Below are 22107 nucleotides of genomic sequence, written 5' to 3' on the forward strand. Positions count from 1 at the left end.
ATCCACCATATCCCTTTTTCATATGGTTCCACCTAACTTCTTCCTTCAGCAGTTGTCTGCCTTCTCAGATCCATGTACCACCCCCCTCATATTTTTATTTGTTTCCACCTATTGCTGTCTCCCATCTCCTGGCTCTATCTGTCATTCGCCTTGGTCCATCCACTGACCCTTCCCTTTAATATCATCTGTTTATCCCTCCTTTTTTCAGTTCTGAAGCTGAGTTTCAACCCAAAATGTCATTTGTCCACTTCCCTGCAAAAATGGTGCCTGACCCACTGAGTTCATCCAGCATTTAAAAATGATGTTGCAGTGGGTAATTTGGGAGGAGAGAGTAACGAGTCGCAGTTGAGAGGGAGTTCAAACAAAACTGCCTTTTTAAAAACCCTGCATCATGGACCCGATGAGGTCACTGCTTCATGACATCATGACATTCGATAGTCAGTTCACTGGAATTTTTATTGCTGCTACATGGCACCCCCCCCCCCCCCACCCCCCCCCAGAACTGGCTCAGAAAGGCCCAGTTCATTTGTCTTGGTGGCTGGCCATTCTGTGCAACTGTTGCTTGGGGCACAGGCTGTTCTAAGTCAATGTGTGTAGGTTTTAACTGGTCCGCTGTGAACATTTGAGGTTGTCCCCCAATGTCTAAGACGCATGTTGTCCTAGAGCTTTGTAGCACTTTATATGGTCCTTCATAAGGTGTTTGTAGGGGTGATCTGTGTGCCCCACTTCAGACAAAAACATACAATCTCTGAGTTCCTTGGGAATGAAGGAAGATGGTGTGCCATGTCTAGAAGCCAGGATGGGAGCTAGTTTTCCTGACTGCTCCCAGAACTTGCACAGTTACACCGAGCAGATGGCACAAACTCTCCAGGAAAGACCAGAGGAGCTCCATTGACCAACTCTGCTGACAATAAGTTGAGGTCTCCTTTAGGCACTATTCTGATGCCTAGTAGTACCCATGGAAGTTCATCTTCCCAATCTGATCCCTGTAAGTGGGCCATGTGCTGCCTTCAGGTGCCTATGGAACCGCTCCACTATTCCATTGGTCTGTGGATGATAGGCCATAATATGGTGGAGCTTCATTCCTAGGAGTCTAGATAAAGCACTCCAGGTGGCAGAGGTAAACTGCGGACCTCTGTCTGAAGTAACATATGTGGGCAAACTGAAATGAGAGACCCAGGACGAAACAAAAGCTCTTGTGCATGACTCAGTTGAAGCATCGACCATGGAAACCGACCCTGGCCACCAAATAAACCTGCCGATAATGGCGAATAAATATCTGAATCCCTGGACACTGGGTTTGGGCCGATGATATCGACATATACATGGTCGAATCTGCGCTTTGGTGGTCTGAAGCTTTACCGAAAGTGAAAGTTAATGGTTTATGGTTTGTAAAGACCATAAAGTCTCTGCTCTCCAGGCCAGCAGTTCCTCATCGAAGGTGCTGTATTTGGTCTCTGTGTGGTGAAGGTGTCAGCTGAAGAATGCTCGTGGCTTTCATTGTTTGTTCATGTATTGCTCTAGTACTCCTCTATGGCCACGTCAGACGTATCTGTTGATAAGGTGGTGCCGCGTCCATCTGCAGGTGACTCAACACGGTTGTGCTCGTTAATGCACCTTTAGCTTCCCGAAAGGCATTTGTAGTTGTCTCTGTCCACCAAAGTTCTTTTTTATTCTGAGACATTAGGTCGAAAAGGGGTTTCATGACATGTGCTGCAGCAGGAATGAAACGGCGGTAAAAAGTTACCATCCCATGGAATTCTTGGAGACCATTGAGCGTTGATGGCTTATGGAATCTTGTGATAGCCTCCACATTAGTGGGTAGCAGAACCATGCCTTTGCATGTGATTCTGTGTCCCAGGAATTGAATGGTTAACTGTCTGAACTGGCACTTTGCTTTATTAACCGTGAGCCCGAATCGCAAGTGGTTAAAGACTAAACACGTGCTTTGAGTGTTCTTTGTAGGTGTGGCTGGCGACAAGAATGTCATCTAAGTAGGTGAAAATGAAGTCCAATCTACACGCCACTGTGTCCCTCAGGTGCTGAAAAGTCTGCGCAGCATTTTTCAGCCTGAAGGGCATCTGCAAAAATTCAAATAAGCCGATTGGCGTTACAATTGCTTACTTAGGCACGTTTTCTGGGTTAACAGGTATTTGGGAGTAACAATGCACCAAATCTATTTTTGAGAAAATCCTGGCCCTGTAAAGATTTGCTGTAAAGTTTTGTATGTGGGGCACAGGATAGTGGTCTGCTGTTGTTGCATCGTTTCGGCATCTGTAATTGCTGCAGGGTCTTCAGCCTCCTGTGGCTTTGGGCACCATATGCAACGGCGACGCCCATGGGCTCTGTGACCTGCGTATAATTTCCCAAATCTTCCATTATAGCGAACTCCTGCTTTGCAAGGCGCAACTTTTCAGGTGACAGTCGACGGGCTCTGGCATGTACAGGAGGTCCTTGGGTCAAAATATGGTGGCTTACGCCAAAATGTTTGGCCTGGAAGTCAGCCTGAAGAAAACTGAGGTCCTCCATCAGCCAGCTCCCCACCATGACTACCAGCCCCCCCACATCTCCATCGGGCACACAAAACTCAAAACGGTCAACTAGTTTACCTATCTCGGCTGCACCATTTCATCAGATGCAAGGATCGACAATGAGATAGACAACAGACTCGCCAAGGCAAATAGCGCCTTTGGAAGACTACACAAAAGAGTCTGGAAAAACAACCAACTGAAAAACCTCACAAAGATAAGCGTATACAGAGCCGTTGTCATACCCACACTCCTGTTCGGCTCTGAATCATGGGTCCTCTACCGGCACCACCTACGGCTCCTAGAACGCTTCCACCAGCGTTGTCTCCGCTCCATCCTCAACATCCATTGGAGCGCTTACACCCCTAACGTCGAAGTACTCGAGATGGCAGAGGTCGACAGCATCGAGTCCACGCTGCTGAAGATCCAGCTGCGCTGGATGGGTCACGTCTCCAGAATGTAGGACCATCGCCTTCCCAAGATCGTGTTATATGGCGAGCTCTCCACTGGCCACCGTGACAGAGGTGCACCAAAGAAAAGGTACAAGGACTGCCTAAAGAAATCTCTTGGTGCCTGCCACATTGACCACCGCCAGTGGGCTGATAACGCCTCAAACCGTGCATCTTGGCACCTCACAGTTTGGCGGGCAGCAACCTCCTTTGAAGAAGACCGCAGAGCCCACCTCACTGACAAAAGGCAAAGGAGGAAAAACCCAACACCTAACCCCAACCAACCAATTTTCCCTTGCAACCGCTGCAATCGTGTCTGCCTGTCCCGCATCGGACTTGTCAGCCACAAACGAGCCTGCAGCTGACGTGGACTTTTTACCCCCTCCTTAAATCTTCGTCCGCGAAGCCAAGCCAAAGAGACACCATGTTTCACATTAGCAGTGGAGAACTGGGGAGTGATGATGTCAGCAAAGTCTTCAAGGATTCTGCTGAATTCATTCTTTGTACATTCGAGGGTGTGCAAGTGCGGGGCAGGTAACCTTGAATCTCTGAGGCAGAAGGTTTAGAAAGCTATGCTGTCCACCAAGCGGCATCCCTTCATATCCACCATTAGGGATTGGGCATGGAGTGAAATCTTGCTCCCACCAACAGCTGGTACACGGTAACAAGAGTGAACCTCCAGGTAAACTTGGTGCCGTCAAATTTCACAGCCACAGTTCTTGTCCCGCATGTACGGATAGTGCTGTTATTTACAGCCATGAGGTAGGCGTCTGCTCCTCTGGTACGAGTGTCGAACCCGGAAGGAGGAAGGACGCTAACCTCCAAACCAGTGTCCATGAGAAATTTTCGCCCAGAGAGCTCATTCTGGACATAAAGCAGGCTGTTTTGCTGGCCAGCCGTTGTAGTCATTACTGATGGCTGGCCTGGGCATTTCCCGAGAAACCACAAGGAGCACGGTATTTGTGGGCACCGGCACCCCAACGTTGGTGATAGAAGCACCAGCTGCTCATCTCTGAGTCACCCACCAAAACATGTCACTCTGAGGAGGCAGTGATCACAATATATGATAGAATTCACTCTGAAATTTTAAAGGGGGGAAGTTAAAATCAGATGTGTTGACATTACAGTTGAGTAAGAGGCATGAGAGAGTTGCTGGCCGAAGCTGATGGGCTAGAAAGATGGTGGAGCAGCAGTGGCAGAAGTTTCTGGGAATAATTTGAAAGATGCAGGATAGATTCAGCCCAAGAGAGGGTGAGGCTGACAAGGGAAGTCAGAGACAACGTAAAAGGTAAAGAGAGGGCAGACTTCAAAAAGCAGTAGGAGGCAGAGGATTGAGGTTTAAAAAAAAACAGCTGGCAACTGAAAAAACACAAGGGGAGAAATGATGAAATGTGAAAGTAAGCTACCCATAATATAAAAGAGGATACCAGAAGTTTTTTTTCCCGATATATATAAAAGTAAAAGGGAGGCAAGAGTGGACATTAATCCATTGGAAAGACCATAAGGCATAGGAGCAGAAATAGTCTATTCAGCCCATCGAGTCTGCCCTACTATTCAAATCACAAGCTGATCCATTTTCCAACTCAGCTCCACTTCCTGGCCATTTCCCCATAATCTTTGATGCCCTGGCTAATCAAGAACCTATCAATCTCTCTCTCTCTCTTAGATACTCCCAATCTCCTGAGGCAACACTTTCCACAGTTTCCTCCGTAAATTCCTCCATATCTCTATTCTAAGTGGAAGTTGTGCTCTCTTGTCCTAGACTCTCCTACCATGGGAAACAACCTTTCTACATATACTCTGTTCATGTCTGAACATTCGATGAGATTCCCCCTACATTCTCCTAAATTCCAATGAGTACAGGCTAAGAGCCTTCAAGCATTCTTCATATGATAACACTTTCATTTCTGGAATCATCCTTATGAACTTCCTCTGAACCCTCTCTAACATAATCACACATTCTTTCTTTGATAAAGAGCCCAAAACTGCTCGTAATTCTCCAGGTGAGGTCTCACTAGTGACATATAAAGCCTCAACATCACATCCCTGCTCTTATATTTTATTTCTCTTGAAATAACTTCCAACATTGCATTTTCCACCTTCACCACTTACTCAACCTGCAAGTCTACCTTCAGGCTGTCCTGCATGAGGACTCCCAGGTCCCTTTGCAACTGGAGATTTTCAATAGTCTTCCTGTTTTTCTACCGGTCGGTGCATGACTTTGCTTTCCAACATTGTACTTCATTTTCCAATTCACTGCCCATTCTCCTAATCTGTCTAAATCATCTGGACTCTCCGTGTTTCCTCAACACTACGAACTCCTCCACCTACCTTTGTATCATCTGCAAAATTGGCTACAAACCCATTTATTTCATAATCTAAATCATTGATAAACAACAAAAGGAGCACCCCAATACTGTGAAACACAGCAAACAACTGGCAACTAACCAGAATATGCTCCCTATATTCTGACTCTCTGCTTCCAGCCAAATTGTCAATGCTCTACCCATGCTAGTATGTTTCTTGTTATATCATGGGCTTTTATCTTGTGAAGTAGCCTTCTTATGCTGCACATTGTCAAGATCTTCTGAAAATCGAATGTACCACATCTACTGCATCTCCCTTATCCAGTCCACTTGTCATTTCTTCAAAGAATTCCAATACGTTTGTCAAGCAAAACTTTCCCTTAAGGAAACCATGCTGGCATTGGCCTGTCATGTCATGTGCCTTTAAGTTCTCTGTAAGCCGATTCTTGACAATCGACACCAACAACTTCTCAACCATTGACGTCAGGCTGACCAGTCTATAATTTTCGTTCTGCTCCCTCCCTCCCTTCTTGAATAGTGGAATGACATTTACGATTTACGATTTTCCCATCTTCCAGGACCATTAAAAAATCTTTTGATTCCTGAAAGATCATTATCAATGCCTCCATAATCTTTACTGCTACTTCTTTCATTGTCCAAGTGTACAATCCATCTGGTCTGGGAGACATATCTACCCGTAGACGATCCAGGTTTCTGAGCACTTTCTCCCTTGGAAGAACAACTGCACTCACTTCCCTTCCATGATGCCCATCAACATCCAGCTCACTGATCATGTCTTCCACATGAATTCATGTGGAATTCATGCAAAATATTCATTTAGTTCCTCTGCCAGCTCCTTGTCTCCCATTATTTCTCCAACGTCATTTTCTCGTGGTCCTATATCCACTTTCACCTCTATTTTACTCTTTGTTTCCTCTTTGATATTATTTATTAGACTATTTTCATCCTTCTATTCCCTCCTTAACAGTTTTTCGTTGCCTTTTGCAAGTTTTTAAAAACTTCCCAATTCTCTATCCATCTGTCGTTTATCTAAATGACGTTGGAGAAGTGGTATTAGAGATCAAAGAAATGGTGGATGAATTGAATAGGTGCAGTATTTTGAATCAGTTTACACTGTGGAAGACCCCACTGATGCGCAGAAATGCAAGAGAAATGGGGGCAGAACTGAGTGTCGTCACTATTGCTAAGAGGGATCTTGAGAGGTGAAGGTGAATACGTCTCTTGGATCAGATAGACTACACGTGTGGGTTATGAAAGGGGAAGCTGAAGAGATTGTAAATGCAATGTGACATTTCTTTCAGGAATCACTAGAGTTGGGAATGGTTCCAGAGGACTGGGAGGGACAGAGGCAAAAGACAGAAAGTTATGGTTTGTCTAGCCTGACTTTAGTGGTTGGTAAGATCCCAAAGATGAGGCTTTGGGATACTTGAAAGCACAAGGTAGCATAGGCTGAAATCAGCAAGACTTCTTGCAAGGCAGATCTATCCTGTCAAATCTGTTGGAGTTCTTTGAGAAAGTAACGAGCAGAACAGATAAAAGAGAGTCAGTGGATGATGTTTGTTTGGATTTTCAGACAAGGTTCCGTGCATGAGGTTACTAAACAAGATAGGATTCCATGATATTACCTTAAAGGTATTAGCCTGAATAGAATATTGGCCATCTGACAGAAGGCAAAGTAAAGGTAAAGGAAGGGTTCCATTATTGTCACATAATACTACATTTAGAATGTATCATACATGAAATTCTTTAACCTTTGTCCACCGTAAGGCAGACAGAGAGTCAACACTTTGTCCATCGGCCCTCACAGAAACCTACAGCACCTGGTGTTCCAACGTGGTGTCCCTCCAGGTACTGACCAGGCCTGAGCCTGCTTAGCTTTCGAGATCAGACTATCTCAGGCATATTCAGGCTATTAGGCAGAAATATAGGAAGACTGTAGAATGTATATAAATTGGGTGAATCAGGTTGGTCAAGGTAACCTTGAGGAGGACTTCATAGAATGAATACATTTTTAAAAAAAACTTTATTTATTCATTCAAAAAACAAACAATATATGACATATGCAGCAATTAAACATAAACATGAGTGTTTTTTTAATATATAGAAAAAAAAGAAAAAAGAACCGCCCCCCCCCCCTTCAGCCAACTCTCCTAAGGAGAGCCATAAAAAAAGAACAAAAAGAATTTTAAAGAAAAAGTTAAATATACATATTAAAATCTAATCAATATAAATTTAAATATTCAGAGTATAACAACCACTTATTAATAAAAAATTATAATTATCATGTGAAACATAGGTAATTTTTTCCATTATTAAATAATATTTTATCTCATTATGCCATCTATTAATATCAATCATATTTGTATCTTTCCATGTACTAGCAATATATTTTTTCGCTACGGATAAAGCTAAATATACAAAAGCAAGCTGAAACTTGTCTAATCTTGAACCTTTCAGAGGTTGCAAACTACCCAATAAAAATACTGTTGGATCTAAAACTATTTTAATCTTATACAGATATTCTAAAAAAGATTGAATTTTCTTCCAAAATGATTATATATGTATACATAACCAAACAGCATGAAAAAAAGTTCCAACCGTATCACCACGTCTAAAACACGTCTGATTCATGAAAACCATATTTTTTAAATTTTCAAGTGTCAAATATAATTGATGTAAAAAAATGTAATTAATCATTGCATAATGTATATTTATCAATCTAGTTACACTATCATAACAAATATCTAACCAATCATCTTCAGAAAAAGTAAAACCAATATCCGCTTCCCATTTAATTTTTGATCTATCCCAACCCTTTTTATCCATACCATCCTGTAATATTTGATACATAGATGAAATATATCCCTTCTCTGGTACCTTCATAAGAAAAGTCTCAAATTTAGTCATTTTAGGTAAAATCATATCTCTACTAAATGTCCGTTTTACCAAAGATTGAATTTGATAATGAAGAAATAAAGAGTTCTTATCAATACCAAAACCTTCCCTCATCTAATTAAAAGATAAAAACTTACCCTCTTTAAAACAATCTCCCAAATTTTTCACACCTTTAAATCTCCAATGCAATAAACTTTGATTAAACTTGAAAAAGAAATAAGTTGATTATTATACAATGGGGTCAAAGCCGATAATTTACCCCTAGAGCCTGTCATTTTATTTTTCTTTATCCATAACTTCATTAAATGTTTTAGTATAGGCACATTATATTGTTGTAACAAATTTATATTCCATCTAAACAAAAATTGATGTATTTCAAATTCAGAAATACTTGCCATCTCAATTTTAGCCCAACTTGGAGGAGGTACCAAATCCATCAATGAACTAATAAATTTAAGTTGGGCTGCATCATAATAATTTTGAAAATGTGGTAAATGTAGTCCCCCTAACTCAAGTTAGGGGGACTAAGTTAATTTATTCAAAGCTACTCTCGAAAATTTACCCCTCCATAAAAACTCCCTAACCATTTTATTCAAATCTCGAAAAAAAATTTATCAAGTAAATACGGAATAGATTGAAACAAATATTGTATACACAGAAAGATATTCATCTTAATTGTATTTATCCTACCCATTAAATTAATAGGTAAATCTTTCCATTTCATCAAATCAGTTTTTTTAAATTAATGGAGCATAATTTAATTTATATAAAGATTGATAATTAACATTCAAAATTATACCCAGAAATTAAATTCAATCAGTCCACTTCAAATTAATAATATTCTTATAAACTGAATAATCTCCTTCATTTACTGGTAATATTTCACTTTTTTCCCAATTAACTTGAAGGAATGTTTAATACAATATGGATGTCTTTCTGGATAAGACATCTTTCATGATGGCTTTCTTGAACAGCATATTATTGAACCTACAATGGAACATCCTATCTTGGATCCTGGCAAAATTAGCAATCTTGTTATCAGGAATCCTCTTGGAAAGAGTGATCACATTATGATTGAGATAATCATACAAATGTAGTGTACTATAGTTAGGTCTAAAACAAATGTGCTATGCCTAATCAAGGAAAACTGCAAGGGGATGAGGGAGGAGTTGGCCAGGGTAGAATGTGAATGCTAGCTATATGGATGGACAGTTGAGGAACAGTGGAGGACTTTCAAAGAGATGTTTTACGGTGCTCAACAAAAGTATATTCCAGTTAAAGGCAAGGACAGAAAGGATAGGGGCAGCCAGCCTTAGATAACAAAGGAGATCAAGGAAGGCATCAAATGGAAAGATCATGTGTTCAAAGTCACCAAGAGGAGTGGAAATCTTTTAAGAGGAACAAAGAAACATGAAGAAAACAATAAAGAAAGGGAACATAGACCACGATTAAAAAATTAGCACAAAATATAAAAACGGACAGTAAATGTTTTTATAATTATATAAAGTGCAAGAGGGTGGCTAAAGTGAAGGTTGGTCCCTTGGAAGATGATATTGGATAATGAGGAAATGGCTGAGGGTTTGAATAACTATTTTGTGATGGTATTCATGGTGGAGGACATGTTGAACATGCCAAAGACATGTTATTAGAAGTGATGGGAGGTGAAAACCTGGATGTAATAGCTATCACTAAAGGTGTCTTACTCAAAAAAACTTGAAGGTCTAAAGAAAAATAAATCCCCTGGTCCTGATGCAGTGCATCCCAGGGTACTGAAAGTAACGGCAGGTTATAATTGAGGAGTTCTTTGAGGATATAATGAGTGTGGTAGATAGAGGGGAGCAGACGGACATTGTTTACCAGGATTTTTAGAAGGTATTTGATAAGGACTTGTACAGAAGATTAGGATGGATGGATTTGGAGGTGATGTATTTGCATGGATAGAGGATTGGTTAACCAGTAGAAAGCAGAGAGTTGGCGTGCACTGGTGTTTTTCTGGTTGGTAATCGGTGGTGAGCGGGGTGCCACAGGGATAGATGCTGGGCCCGCAACTGTTCACAGTATACATAAATGATCTGGAAGAGGGGACAGAGTGTTGTGCACCTGAGTTTGCTGATGCCACTAATTTGAGTGGAAAAACAAATTGTGCAGAGGATAGGTTAGGTGAGTGGGCAAGGGTCTGGCAGATGGAGTGCAGTGTTGGCAAATGTGAGGTTATCCACTTTGAAGGAAAAAATGGAAGATCAGAATATTAAATGGCAGGTGATTGCAGCAGGCTGCCATGCAGGACTTTGGAATGCTTGTGCATGAATCGCAAGGTGCAGCAGGTTATGAAGAGGGCAAATGGATTCCCTTAATTGCTGGAGGGATTGAATTTAAGAGCAACAAAGTACTGGTTAGACCACATCTGGAGTTCTGCATGCAGTCCAGGTCTCCTTTCTTGTACTGGCTTTGGAGGCAGTGCAGAGGAGGTTCACGGGTTGATTTCAGGGATGAAGGGATTGGCATATCAGGAGAGACTGCGTTGCTTTGGACTGTACTCACTGGAATTTAGAATGAGAGGGGATCTTATAGAAACATAAACTGGTAACATGAAAGCCAGAGATAAGATAGAGGTAGGTAAGTTGTGTCCATTGGTAGGGAAGAGAAGAACTCAGGGACATAGCCTCAAGATTCAGGTTAGTAGATTTAGGATGGAGATGAGGGGGAACTGCTTTTCCCAGAGGGTGGCAAATCTGTGGAATTCGCTGCCCATTGAAGCAGTGGAGGCGACCTCAGTAAATATATTTAAGACAAGGTTGGATAGATTTGTACATAGTAAGGGAAATAAGGCATATGGGAGGGAAAGGCTGATGGGTGGAGATGAGCCTATGATCAGATCAGCCATGATTATGTTGAATGGTGGAGCAGGCTTGATGGGTGGATGGCCGACTCCTGCTTCTATTTGTTATTTTCTTATGACTTTTTGGTTTTAATTTAATTTTTGGTTTACAAAGACTCGTATCAATTTGAACAAACAATATAATCTCTTTCAATACCAAAATAAGATACAGAGCCTGTTTTTATCCCCCTTACTCCCCGCCCCAATCAACTGAAAATAAAGTCAAAGAACCTATATAGATATAAAGGTGTTCTGGAGGTTTGGTGTTGGGTCTGCTACTTTACACGTGACATATTAATGAACTGTGGCCACGTTTGCCGATGATACAAAGATAGGTGAGGAGCACATAGTGTTGGGAAGCAAGGAGTCTGTAGAGGGTCTTGGATAGGTTGGGAGAATGGGCAAAGTAGCAGATGGAATACAGCAGAAAGAAGTCATACATTTTAGTAGAAGGAATAAAAGTATAAAGTATTTACTAAATGGAAAGAGAATTCAGAAGGTGGAGGTTCAAGGGGACTTGAGAGTCTGAGTGCAGGATTCCCTAAAGGTTAGCTTGCAAGTTGTGTTATTAATATGAAAGATAAATGCAATGTTTACATTCATTCAGTGGGAACTAGTATATAAATATCAAGGATGTAATGCTTAAGCCTTTTAAAACATCGGTCAGACAACTTTTGGAATATTTTATGGAGTTTTGAGCCCCATATTTCAGGAAGGATGTGCTTGTGTTGGAGAGGGTCCAGAGGAGGTTTATGAGAATGATCCTGGGGATGAGAGAGTTAATGTATGAAGATCATTTGATGAAACTGGGACTGTACTTACTCTCTGGAGTTTTGAAGGATGAGTGGGGGAGGATCTTATTGAAAGCAACCCAATATTTAAAGGGCCGGATAGAATTAATATAGACAATATGTTCCTCGTAATGGGAGGGTCAAGGACCAGAGGATACATCCTCGGAATAAAATAATTTCCTTTAAAACAGAGATGAGGAGAAAATTCTTCAGCCAATGTGTGATGAATCTGTGATGCATCATCTAATTAAAAGCTGCCTTGAAATCTCAGTATAGTACATGTGCCAGTTCTTCTGTGTCCACATTTTACCTCAAGGAACTCCATTAAGTTGGTCATATGATTTCCCTTTCATAAAACAACGTAGACTTTGCCTGATTTTCTGATCCTTTCTAAAATTCTTCAACAGTAGCTTTTAGTGTTTTCCCCTTGACAGATGTTAAGCTAGCTAACCTCTAGTTTCCTTCTTTGTAACTCATTTTTTGAATAAAGTAGTTATATTTGCCGTTTTCTTTTTAAGTGGTAATTTCCCTGGATGTGTGAAATCATGTAAAATTAAAACCAAGCATCATCATCTCACAAGCCATTTCTTTTACGTTTCTCAGATGAAGTCAATCAGGACCAAGTGAATCAGGCTACAGATCAAATGAGTTACTTGTGACTCTAATTTTCTCGACTTCTTTATTCTTTCAAATTCCAATTCATATTCTTTTTTTTGGAATATTTTATTTTTGGTTTACAAAGACTCGTATAAATTTAAACAAACAATATAATCTCTTTCAATACCAAAATGAGATACAGAGCCTGTTTTTATCCCCCCTACTCCCCGCCCCAATCAACTGAAAATAAAGTCATAGAGCCTATATAGATACAAAAAACACAAATGTCTAGGGAAAATCAACCACAGTGACCAAGTAACCAAAAGTAAGGAATAAAAAAAAAGAAAAGCAGCTAAAAGAACACGTCATCTACACCACATCCCACTTCATTGATCCCAATTGTTTCCCTGCTTTCATGTCTGCATATATTTCAGATAAGGTTTCTAGACTCTAACGAATGTGTCATATTTCTTCCTTAAATTGTACATGATTTTCTCAAGGGGAATACAACTCTGCATTTCTGCATTCCATCATGTAATATTTAGTTGTGAGTTGGACTTCCACGTAGCCATTTCCAATCCACAGAATTTGGTACTTTGACAGTTTAAAATTCACGTCCATGTTTCCCAGAAGGTACAATTCTGGATCCTGTGGAAAATCCACCTTTGTAATTTTTTTCAGAATGTCCCCCAGGTCCTCCCAGAAGGATCTCACCTTTGCACACACAGCTAGGTTGAATGGATAAAGGTTCCAATCTCCACACCTAAAGCACATTTCTGAGATTTCTGATATAGAGTTATGTAATTTTTGTGGTGTGAGATACAGTTGATTCAGGAAATTGTACTGCACGAACCTGTACCTGGCATTAATAACAGCTGTCATGCTGTCCAGACACAAATTTGACCAGCACTGCTCGTGGATTATTGGGCCAAAGCCCAACTCCCACCTTGTAAGCCCGGCTTTGGGCTCTCACTTTGGAATAGAAGATATATCGTAGAGATAAACTTAAGCCCATACCCCCTTCAAATTAGAATCTCCATGCCACTACCCATAGGCAGGGACATAGATAGTCCCAATTTATCCTTCAAAAAAGATCTTAGTTTTAGATAGCAAAAGAATGTTCTATTAGACAAGCTATATTTATTCCTCAATTGCTCGAATGACATGAGCTTCCCTCCCTTGTAACAATCTTCAATACACCTGATCCCTTACTGGCACAAGGTATCTAGGATCTTATTGTCCAGAATCATAGGTATTACATTGTTCTTGGTCAAGGGCTTTTAGGGAGATATCCTCACTTTCAATATAAAACATTGATTTATTCTTTTCCATGACTGAAGTACTTGCTTTAATATGGGGTTATCTGTTTCCTTTCAGAATAATTTGGTGTCCACTTATATATGAATTTTCCTGCCACCTTTTGTCCCACTGCAATTTGTGCCCAGGAGGGGGTATCCCTTTCCTCAAAGAGCGAGCTTGGGCCATCCATTAATATTTTTTAGAAATCTGGCAATTTTAAAGCCCCCAGTGAGCTCTGCTGTGTAACACTGTGCTATAGTGAAAAGTATGGCACTTTATTTATTTAAGTAGAGGATACAATGTTCAGTTTTGTTTCTTAACATTGCAACAGATGCTTTCATATTTCTCTTCATTGATTTAAAAAAAATCATAATTTTTTGCCTCTCCCTTCAAGATATAAATCTGTCTGATGCATTTCTGTATTATTGATAAAGAAATGAAAAATGCAAATTAACTCCTATTTCTGTGTAAGGATATTTAAATTGGTTCCCTTAACTCTCTTGAATTGCAGCTTGTCAGCTTGATGAAAGGCCTCCTTTGCTTTTGAAGTAACTGTCTCCTGTAATATTTGATATTAATTTGTGCAACTGGGAACTGGGTTGGCACTTTGTTTTATCGTCTGCTTGTGTTTTGCTTTGGGAAGGAGCATCAATGCCAGCAAACTGAAAATGCCTCGTGTACTCAGCGAAAGCAGAAACCATTCAGCAGATCAGGGAGCATATGTAGAAAAAGAAATAATTAATGTTTCAGCTCTGAAACCTTTAGTCAGAACTAGGGAAGAAGCCAAAATAACAATTAGTTTTCAACAGCGGAGAAAGCAATACGAGTGGAAGAAGGGAAAACGTTAGATCAGGCGAAACCAATGGGGTAATAGGGCCAGTGCACGGTGCTTCTTGGCCTCTGTTGCATATTGCTAATAGCAGGGTCGTGGAACAATCACAACAGGTCCGGTTGTCTGAATAATAAGATAAAAACAGCCAAAATGACAGGCTGCTACAGACAGATTGAGTTTTCAAAAGTTGGGGAAGTGCATCTCAGTTTCTTTTTAATTGGTCAAGATGCTGATTCCTTCCAGGGACAGTCCCACAGGACAATGGCTCATCTTTAATACATTTCTATTTTTCATGTTTGACTGGTTTTTCTGTTGCAGTGAGAAAGAATGTCAACCTTAATCCAGCGCTCACCAGGTATCCATACAGATGCTTCATTGACCTGTTGCTGAATAACCAATCAGGAGAAGGAATCTTGCTTAATTTCTCATTGACAAGCAAGGATATTCTTCTGAATAAGACCATCCATAGTGGATTAACCATAGTCTACGCTTCAAATCATTGATTCCTAACTTGTGTAGTTGTAGTCAGTTTCTTGGGATTGAGATCACCTTTTTTCTTCTTCATTATGTGTGTTCTGAGCTCATTGGTAAGGTCAATGAGGAATCCACAGACTCTCCCACAGATGAGACAGGAGGAGCCTGAATACATGACTGAATGGTGGGTGAGTAGTTTGGGAGATGATGTGATATTCCTGCTGTTCTTTTCCCATGGTGAAATTGTCCTTCTTCGGACTCTGATGAGTGAATGGCGTGCCCCGTCCCACAGACTTGACAGAATATAATTATGGCCTTGATTTTTGTGATGTTGGCCAGAATGCTGAGGAATTGGCAGATTATGTAGTGTAGGCCTTGGTGGTATATTTTTTAGTACAAATGCAATACTTTGACCTGCTTGCTATCCAGGCAATTCAAATTTATTATCATGTAACTGCGCATGTCTTCTTCTTTGGCTTGGCTTCGCGGACGAAGATTTATGGAGGGGGTAAAAAGTCCACGTCAGCTGCAGGCTCGTTTGTGGCTGACAAGTCCGATGCGGGACAGGCAGAAACGATTGCAGCGGTTGCAAGGGAAAATTGGTTGGTTGGGGTTGGGTGTTGGGTTTTTCCTCCTTTGCCTTTTGTCAGTGAGGTGGGCTCTGCGGTCTTCTTCAAAGGAGGTTGCTGCCCGCCAAACTGTGAGGTGCCAAGATGCACGGTTTGAGGCGTTATCAGCCCACTGGCGGTGGTCAATGTGGCAGGCACCAAGAGATTTCTTTAGGCAGTCCTTGTACCTTTTCTTTGGTGCACCTCTGTCAGAGGATATATATATATATATATATATACACACACACACATAAAATATAATTTAAAATATATGCAGGCATTTCCTGTATGATGTAGTTAATGCGTTCCAAGCAAGTTTAGTGTGGTGGAAAGCTGCACTATTCAAAGCATTATTACAATGCACTTTAACATAAACATTCTAATGGTATAAAATATATAAAATTGATCTTTATTGGAAATAAGTGAACACCATTTATTTCAGAAAATATTTGCCTAATGTTCTTTGCACTTCTGTAGTTTTTTTCTTCATCGACATATCTTTGTAACCTCGAATAGCATTTTGCAATACTTGCTGAACTCTAATACTTTGCTCGATGTTTGATTCAGCATCCTTAAGGTAATCGCAAGCATTGTTGACTGTTCCAAAAACTGTTGATAATTCCTTGAAGGTGGAGGCAGCTCATCTTCATATAAACATTATCGATCCATTTCAGTGAGAACTTCATCATCAAATTCACTTGAATGCACATTGTCAAAGACTAAAGTTTGAAATCCCAGATCTTTTCCAATCTCCACAATGTCTTAAGAGATGGTTGTCATTTCTGCTTCAAATCTAGTGGTAGCACTTGCATAATGCGGAAGAAGATCAAGCCAAAAGCTTTTGTGTTGTTTGCAGTCACTTCAAGCCACGATTCACCAATGTTTTTGACTGCATTCTTGATATTATAACCTTTCCAAAACTCTGTTAAAGTTATAGGATTTTCTCCCACTGTAGCTTTAATGGCTTGAGAAATGTATTATAAAATGTAATTATAAACTGTATTAGATCAAAACCCGCGCTATGAAAAAACTGTTTTACAGGGTATGCCTGCACATAATTTTGGGATGATTTACTCAGTTACAGTTTCAATCTCACAGGCTGCGGAAAGAGACTCCTTCCCAGCCGAGCAGTCCTCATTTTGATGCTCTTGTACCTCCTCCTTGATGGTAGTGGGGCAAAAATACTGTGTGAGGGATGGAAAGGGTCCTCAATAATTCTTTGATTGTTTTGATGATCCTCTGCTTCGACTTCTGGTCCGATGCTTTGCATCTACCATCCCACACAATGGTGCAGCCAGACATGTCAACCTCCATTGTGCTCCTGTAAAATGTTGTCAAGATGGAGGCCCCATTGCATCAGTTCGGCTGGGTGCAATGGTTTCTGTTCCTGAGAACAGTTTGTAAATCAATTTCTCTCTAACTTGTCTATTTTATAAAGCTACCCATGTCATATTGCTCTGCATGTTCTTGCTCTGATCACTCCAACACTATCTGTAATTAAACTAATGATATATATACCGAGGTCCTCCATCAGCTAGCTCCCCACCATGACTACCAGGCCCCCCCCCACATCTCCATCGGGCACACAGAACTCAAAACGGTCAACCAGTTTACCTACCTCGGCTGCACCATTTCATCGGATGCAAGGATCGACAACGAGATAGACAACAGACTCGCCAAGGGAAATAGCGCCTTTGGAAGACTAAACAAAAGAGTCTGGAAAAACATCCACCTGAAGAAACACACAAAGATCAGCATGTACAGAGCCGTTGTCATACCCACGCTCCTGTTCGGCTCCGAATCATGGGTCCTCTACTGGCATCACCTACAGCTCCTAGAACGCTTCCATCAGTGCTGTCTCCGCTCCATCCTCAACATTCATTGGAGTGACTTCATCACCAACATCGAAGTACTCGAGCTGGCAGAATCCGCAAGCATCGAATCCATGCTGCTGAAGACCCAACTGCGCTGGGTGGGTCACGTCTCCAGAATGGAGGAGCATCGCCTTCCCAAGATCGTGTTATATAGCGAGCTCTCTACTGGCCACCGAGACTTCCAGCTCCTTTTTTTTTACTGACCTTTGCAAGGAATCAAGGACTTACATTCAGCAGCTTGTTATATAATACAAGGAACAAGAAAGGTACAAGGACTGTTTAAAGAAATCTCTTGGTGCCTGCCACATTGACCACCGCCAGTGGGCTGATCTCACCTCCAACCGTGCATCTTTGCGCCTCACAGTTCGGCGGGCAGCAACCTCCTTTGAAGAAGACCGCAGAGCCCACCTCACTGACAAAAGACAAAGGAGCAAAAACCCAACACCCAACCCCAACCCACCAATTTTCCCTTGCAACCGCTGCAACCGTGCCTGCCTGTTCTGCATCGGACTTGTCAGTCACCAACGAGCCATCAGCAGACGTGGACATACCCCTCCATAAATCTTCATCCGCGAAGCCAAGCCAAAGAAGATATATACTGTATGCAATCATTAATGAATACCACAAACCATTTCATCATTTTTTAAATGTTCGTAATAATTTGCTCAAAGTTGGATTTCTATCGGTGGGCTTATCTGTAACTAGAGGAACCTCTGTAGAGGTCCTCCCAGCCCCAGCAACTTAAAGGGGGGCAGAGATCATGATTGTCCAGTCAACCATATTAGTGCCAGCTTTGAGATCTTGATTTTCTAACATCTTTATGGTGCAGTATTCATGTACAATGTACAATGTATGTATGGATGGATGGTACAATGTATGGATGTATGTACAATGGATGGATGCATGGATGATATGTACAATGTATGTATGGATGGATGGTACAATATATGGATGGATGAATGGTATGTACGATGTATGTATGTATGGATGGATGGATGGTACCATATATGGATGGATGGTATGTACAATGTATGTATGGGTGCATGGTTCAATGGATGGATGGATGGATGGTATGTACAATGTATGGATGGATGGATGGACGGACGGAAGGTGTTTTAAAAAACGAGAAGGTCCACAGATGCTGCAGCAAAGTGCAATACAAAATGTGCTAGACAAACACCTTACTTCCTGTGAACACTGCGTGACCTGCTGAGTTTCTCCAGCATGTCTGTGCATTGCAGGTTATTCAAAATACTGACTGTTCCATTAACCCTGAGTGTGTATGTACACTGGCATGATGTTCTTCAGCTGGCTTCCTGTTTGGTTTATTTAGTGATTGTTTCTGAAATTGAGATCTTGAGTAGTTGTCTCTTCATATTAAGGATGAGTGTTTATCCTGTTTCATATAAACACTCCCGCAGTGTCCAACAACTGTCTTTCAACTTATTTTGAAGGGATGTGGACTTCAATTTTACTGAATTTAAGAGGGAAGTGATGTGTATAAATTGCAAATCCTGCTATTCTCATTTATTGAAGTTTTTATTGGAATTGCATTTTAAAGTTAAAGCGTGTAATATAGAGTTTACCAGATCAATATTGTTTCTTTCCATCAAAATTAAGTTTATTTTTCTTCATAATAAAGATGCTTCAGATAAATGAACAAAAGTAAAATGTTATGATGATGGACACTAAAAATAGAAGATGCCGGAAATACTCAGCAGCTCAGGTGACCCTTGTATTTGCTGCATGTTTTATGGATTTTTAAAAATACCATAAATAAATAGTGAAAGAAAATATCCACATTTGTCATTCTGTGAGGTGTTGATTTTCCTCTATGTTTAATGTAGTGATTTATCTCCGTGAACTGCCTCCAGTAACTTGAAGCATTTTATTTCTTGCATCAAGGAGCAACTATAACGCATTATATTATTCCGCTGCTAAGATAGATCTATGTCTTAACTCTTTTCTTAATTGCTGTAATAACCACACACTAAAGCCAAATGTTTTGTATTATATAACAAGCTGCTGAATGTAAGTCCTTGATTCCTTGCAAAGGTCAGTAAAAAAAATAGGAGCTGGAAGTTAGCTTCAAAGTTCTCTCCTTTTTTTTTGATATTTTATTTATGATTTTCCAAACGTCAACTCAGTTATCAACATTATCAGTGTCAGTGTTAACAGTATCAGCATTGACTACAATTTACAATGATCCATTTTATACAGATTTCAAGCTTTTCTGTCCCCCTCACTTAACTAACCATAGTGACACACGACATTCAAGACACTCACAACAAAGGTATAAGACATACGTCAGGGTTTTATGGGTTTGTCATGACATGACGGCCAGAGCTCAGAGTTTTCTTCTCTTGACTTATCCTGGTAGGCAAAGTTCTAGTTCTGGCCTAGTTCTACCCAGAAGAGTCTCACCTTGGTACATGTCCAGGTGACGTGCACAAAGGTTCCTGTCTCAATGCCACATCTGAAGCATTGGTCTGACAGTACTAGTTTAGATCTATTTAATTTTTGCAGTATCAAGAGTTTACTCCTTTCTTTCAGTCTTGCTCACCTCATCTCTGCTCAACTTTTTCTTTACATTGTCCTTCTCAACCAGTTTCAGTTTTGTCTCCCCTTGCCCATCGTCCCCAACCTCTTTCCTCATTTCACTGACCCTCCACTTCCTCACCTCTCTCACATTCTCCCAAACCCCTACCACCTGATTCTACCATGTCCCTCTTGCCTTGGCTTCCATGGGGTGGCACAGTTGGCGTGGCAGTTAACACAATGACTTTACGGTGCTAGTGATCGGGACCTGGTTTGAATATCACGATGTACATTCTCCCCATGTCTGTGTGGATTTTCCCCGGGGGGGGGTCTGGTTTCCTCTCACCATTCAAAATGTACTGGGGGTTGAGGTTAATTGGGTGTAAATTAAGTGCACAGGGCCATGGGTCGAAAAGACCTGTTACCTGGCTGTATGTCTAAATAAAAAAATAATAAATATAGTTGTCCCTCCTCACCGCATGCTCCTTCCTCACTGTACCCCCCTCCCCATGCCCATTTGCCCCTAATACATCTTGACCATTTCTCCTGACCCCCCTTCACCATCTCTTCATCCCTGTGTTCTCCATCTTACCCCTGTCTCACCCTTTGCCCAATTCTCTCAGCGGCATTAATGAATTGGGAGCCAGAGGCTGAATAAGATGGAGGCAACTTGACGTTGACACCTGGTTGTAGTGTCATAAGAAATTGTCAGTGAGTCTGCTCTAAAAACCTCTTCAATGGCCTCCTTCACGGGGTTGGACCCCCAGCCACCTGAGGTGCTGCTGCACCCTTCATCACAAAAGCCCCTTCATTCTGTACAATGTGCAAATGCTCCGAAATGGTATAGTCAGAGATAATAAATATAAAAGATAGCAAACACCTGTTCACAGTTCAGAATCAGAATTTGTTGTCATGAACAGGTCATGAAATTCGGGGTTTTGCGGCAAACATTCGTATTATAACCATCTTACAACATTACTACATAAAAAATATAACAATAGTAGTGGATGAAAAGTAAGGCAGTGTCTTTGGTTCATTGATCATTCAGGAATCTGATGGTAGCGGGGAAGAAGCTGTCCTTGTGCTGCTGAGCGCTCGTCTTTCGAGTTAGAGTTAGTGCAAGAGCAAAAATGTTGTTGTGTTAAAATAGACAGATCTTTGTGGTGCCAGAGTAGTTTATGATTAGTGTAGCAAGGGGAGGTTCAAAAGCCCGACAGTGGTTGAGGGGGGGGGGGAACGGGGACTGTTCTTGAACCCAGAAGTGCTAGACCTCAGGCTTCTATACCTTGTGCGTGAAGTGAGGAGAGTTTGTGATCAGGGGGTCCTTGACGATGATGGCTGCATTATTGAGGCACCGCTTCACTTCGATGTTGTTGGTGGATGAGAGGTCAGAGCCCATAATGGACTTGCCAACATGTGCTACTTCCTGTAGCCTTCTGCATTCCTGTGCACTTGAACTACCAAACCAGGCTGTGAAACAACCAGTCAGAAAAATTACTGACTTGCAAAGTTTTATTTTGAGTTGAAGGAAAAATATTTTTGACCATATTGCAAATCACTTTTTCTGATAGAATAGAAAAGCTAATAAATTATACTATTGGGCTGTTGCAAACAATACATGTTTAATATTATCAAAATGTTAGGTATATCAATTCATAAGCATTACATTAAAATTGTTTGGGTTAATATGGCTTCTCAGTTTCCATAAAGATGTCAGTCAATGCTGTAAAATCTGTAAAGGGCCTTGACAGGAAACATTGTCTATTTCTACCCTTAGATGATGATGTCTGACCTGCTGAGTTCCTTCATTTTTGCTCAAGATTCCAGCATCTGAATTTGTGTGTGTGGAATTATATTTTGCAGTTTAAATTTCACAATCATAACAATGTCGCTTTCCTTGAAGTGTGATTTATTGGAAGGAGTGACGTACTAAATGGAGTGATGGTGGTTAATTACAAATTACAGTCAGTGTTAAATAAAATTACATTTTGGTCTGTTTAATATGAAATTCCTTTGA

At 40.9% G+C, this 22107-nt stretch overlaps 1 protein-coding gene across 10 annotated transcripts in view; it reads left to right on the top strand.

Moving 5' to 3' along the window:
• Positions 1-22107, top strand: part of mad1l1 (mitotic arrest deficient 1 like 1) — a 1066498-nt gene that overhangs the window by 410136 nt on the left and 634255 nt on the right. The window lies entirely within an intron of this gene.

The sequence above is a fragment of the Narcine bancroftii genome, chromosome 3 (genome assembly GCF_036971445.1).
Source record: "Narcine bancroftii isolate sNarBan1 chromosome 3, sNarBan1.hap1, whole genome shotgun sequence".
NCBI lineage: Eukaryota > Metazoa > Chordata > Chondrichthyes > Torpediniformes > Narcinidae > Narcine > Narcine bancroftii.